The sequence below is a fragment of the Mastomys coucha genome, unplaced genomic scaffold (genome assembly GCF_008632895.1).
Source record: "Mastomys coucha isolate ucsf_1 unplaced genomic scaffold, UCSF_Mcou_1 pScaffold23, whole genome shotgun sequence".
Lineage (NCBI taxonomy): Eukaryota > Metazoa > Chordata > Mammalia > Rodentia > Muridae > Mastomys > Mastomys coucha.
In genome coordinates this window covers 14,501,678-14,505,672 of record NW_022196906.1, presented here as the reverse complement: position 1 = coordinate 14,505,672, position 3,995 = coordinate 14,501,678, and positions in this window count along the sequence as shown.

Genomic DNA, 3,995 nt, shown 5'->3' with positions numbered 1-3,995 from the left:
GAAAGACTTTCAGACCAATTTTACCTATGAATATAGATGCAAAAATACTCAATAAAATTCTTGCAAACCAAATCCAAGAAATTATCATAATGATCATTCATCACAATCAAGTAGGCTTCATTCTAGGGATGCAGGAATGGTTCAGTATAGGAAATCCATCAACGTAATCCACCATAAAGCAAATCGAAGGAAAAAAATCACACAATCATCTTAATAGGTGCTGAAAAAACCTTTGACAGCATCCAATAACCCTTCATGTTAATAGTCCTAGAGAGATCAAGAATTTAAGGCACATACATAAACATAATAAAAGCACTATACAGCAAACCAATAACCAACATCAAATTAAATGGAGAGAAATTTGAAGCAATATCACTAAAATCAAGGACAAGACAAGGCTGCTCACTCTTTCCCTATCTATTCAATATACTACTCGAAGTTCTAGCTAGAGCAATACAACAAAAGGAGATCAAGGAGAGACAAATTGGAAAGGAAGAAGTCAAAGTATTTCTATTCTCAGATGATATGATAGTATACATAAGCAACCCCAAAAATTCTACCAGAGAACACCTGTGGCTGGTAAATAACTTCAGCAAAGTGGCTGGGTAGAAAACTAACTCAAAGAAACCAGTAGCATTCCTTTATACAACTGATAAATAGGCTGAGAAAGAAATTAGGGAAACAATACCTTCACAATAGTCACAAATATTATATAATATCTTGGTGTAACTCTAACAAAGCAAATGAAAGTCTGTATGAAAAGAACTACAAGTCCTTGAAGAAAGAAACATAAGAAGACCTCAGAAGATGGAAAGAGCTCCTATGTTCATGGATTGGTAGGATTAACATAGGGAAAAATGGTCATCTCACCAAAAACAGTATACAAATTCAATGCAATCCCCATAAAAATTCCAACAGAATTCTTCACAGACTTGGAAAGACCAATTCTCAACTTTATATCATTTGTATAAAGGAGGGCTATGTTATTTTCAGTTAATTTTGTATCCAGCCTTGTTGTTGAGAATGTTTATCAGCTATATGAGTTCTCTGGTAGAATTTTTGGGGTCTCTTATGTATACTCTCATACCATCTGTGAATAGCAATACTTTGATTTCTTCCCTTTTAATTTGTATCCCCTTGATCTCCTTTAGTTGTCTTATTGCTCTAGCTAGAACTTCAAGTACTATTTTGAATAGATAGGGAGAGGATGAGATTGCTTTAAGTTTCACTACATTTAATTTGATGTTAGCTATTGGCTGGCTGTATATCATTTTTATTATGTTTAGGTCTATACCTTGGATTCCTGAACTTTCCAAGATTTTTTAAGATGAAGGGTGTTGGATTTTGTGAAAGCCTTCTTCACCATCTAGTGAGATGGTCAGGTGACTTGTTTTCTTTCAGTTTTTTTTATGGTGGATTATGTTAATGGGCTTTCCTATACTGTACCATACCTACATCCCTGGGATGAAGCCTACTTGAAGGCAGAAGGGTTTGAAGAGGCCATCAGATCCCCTAGGACTGGGGTTACAATTGGTTGTGAGGGGGAACTGCATCCATGTCCTCTATAAGAGCTACAAACATTCTTAACTGCTGAACCAAAAATTCAGCTCCAATGGTGTCACAGTTTTTTTAATTCATAATTTACATATATCTGGTCTGTCTGAGCTGGTGCCCTGAGCAGACCTTGGGTGCAAGCTCCTTAGCCAGTCTCACAACACCCAGAGGAAGTTGCACTCCCAGGCGCATTAATATGCCCAGCATCAGAATTGAGGAGGACACAACATCTGTCCGAATACCAAGAGTAACTGGGACCAGCAAGACCACACACACAGGAACTCTGCCAGCCCAGTGGCTCAGGTTCCTTCCAGTCCCACAACACCCAGAAGAAACTCTACTCCCAGGCACTCTAACATACCCAGCATCAGAGGTGAGGAGGACACAACATCTGTTCTAACACCAGGAGTAACTGAGACCAGCAGGACCAGGCACACAGGAACTCCACCAGCCCAGTGGCTCAGGTTCCTTGATCATACTCCTCCCATTGTCCTTTCTCATCCTACCAAACTCATTCTTCCTCCCAATAAGTCTTCCTCTTTTTTTTGGCCTACTGCCTGCATGAACATTGGCACATTATGAGGTGACAGGTCAGTGGAAAATCACCCTTGGCCTGCCCCCAAACCTGGGACTTGGAAATCATCACCCTCATGATTCAGGGTTAACCTCCAAGCAATATGTTCCTGCATGCTGTACTTTTTCACTATTTCACTATGCATGCTCCATTAGCTCCTTATGCATGCCCCAAAGTCCCTATAAAAGACTACTCCAATCATGTCCAAGGTGCCATCAAGGGAGACATTGGGCTGTTGACTGCTTACATAACCCTCAGAGAATGGGAGCATCAGACTCAGATCACTGTCCAGCTGACCTCTTAGGAATCACCATGGATGACTTGAGGGTCCTGGTGCTCTCTTTGCCTGACCACTGTCATCTCCAACAGGGAGAAATGGGTAATTGCCACAGTATCAGAGCTACCTATCTCCTTTCTTCTGGATACCAGTACTACTTACTTGGTCCTGATGGAGTTTTGGGGACTCACCTCTCCTTATTGCTGGGGTAGGCGGATATCCCCACAAACCTCACCAAACCCTACTACATTTAGCTGAATCTGTCTTATGTCAGGTGGGCCACCTGACAGTTACAGAAAAAAGATAACAAAACAAGACAAAAGGATTTAAAGGAACTTGTTTTGCAGTGAGTACTCTGAGTAATAACTACTCATGTCTCTGGTAAATGGTTAGATGGAAAATGTGTAAGTGTAAGTTCTGAGGGTCTAAGAAAGTGTCTGAGCATGTGAAAGCTAATGTTAAAAGGTGCCACGCCCACTCATCTACACCAGTAAAGTCTGCAATATCAGGGGTAAAAGCCTGATCAAGGACATGAGGTGTTATGACTTCGAAGGGAGTTTGCGCCTCCTGGGTCAGTCGCTGGCATCTCCTAACTCAGACATGTTCCAGATTAGTCTTTCCAATAGTCAACATGCCTTCTTAATCAGGCATAAAAGTACCCCAAGAAATGATTAATAAATGGCTAAAAAAGGGTATTGTTCCCTGGCCAGCACAATGTTCCAATATATCCTAATTTATTACCAAGCTGTCCTTTGCTTGGAATTTCTCACAAGGAAGCTGCCTTATCAGATAGGGTGTCCTCCGAGTTAGCAACAGAGGTCAGGTACCATTGCTTACTGTTAACATAGAATTCTCAGGGCACTTGCCTATGTGATCTTACTGACCTTGATGTGACTGTCACCTGCCTACATGACTTTTATCATTAACCCTGTTTTCTGTATACTATTTAAGCCTGATTTTCACTTTGTGCATGAACTTAGATGGACTAAGACTTAGACTTAGATTCATTCATTCAGATTCAAGCTTTGAGTCTCGTGCAGTCCTCAGCCCCCCCACCCCGGGCCCAGAGCTCTTGGGCCCAGGGGGTGGGTGCAGCACCTATCCAGAAGAGGTGGCTGTTTTAGACCCAGTGTGTTTCAGGTGGCCTCGAATGTACCCTGATCACTGAGCTGCCAGATTTTTCATTTTTCTTTTGTAATGACTGTAAAAGTCTGATGCCATTTTTAAGAAATACATTCAGATCCTGTACTTCCATATGTTGTCTCTGCCATCATTTCTTCACTGATGCCTTGTCGACCTGACTAGGACCCCATTTCTCCCGAGGGTTGAGGGAGGCCCAGAATGGCCGGCCTGCGGCAAAAGGTATGCAAATGCAAGTTGTAAAGGTATAAGAAAATAATCTACGGTAATAAAAAAATGTTTCAGATTTCCTTTCCTCCTCTATTTTGAAAGTTTGCTGTTTTAATATTAATCAATAGACTTAGACTTAAAGGTACTTCTCGTTATTCTAAAACATTTCTGTCCAATCTCTACATCTAGCTCTCTGGGAAGAGAAAAAAATGTTCATACTTTTTTAACTCAAAGCTTCTG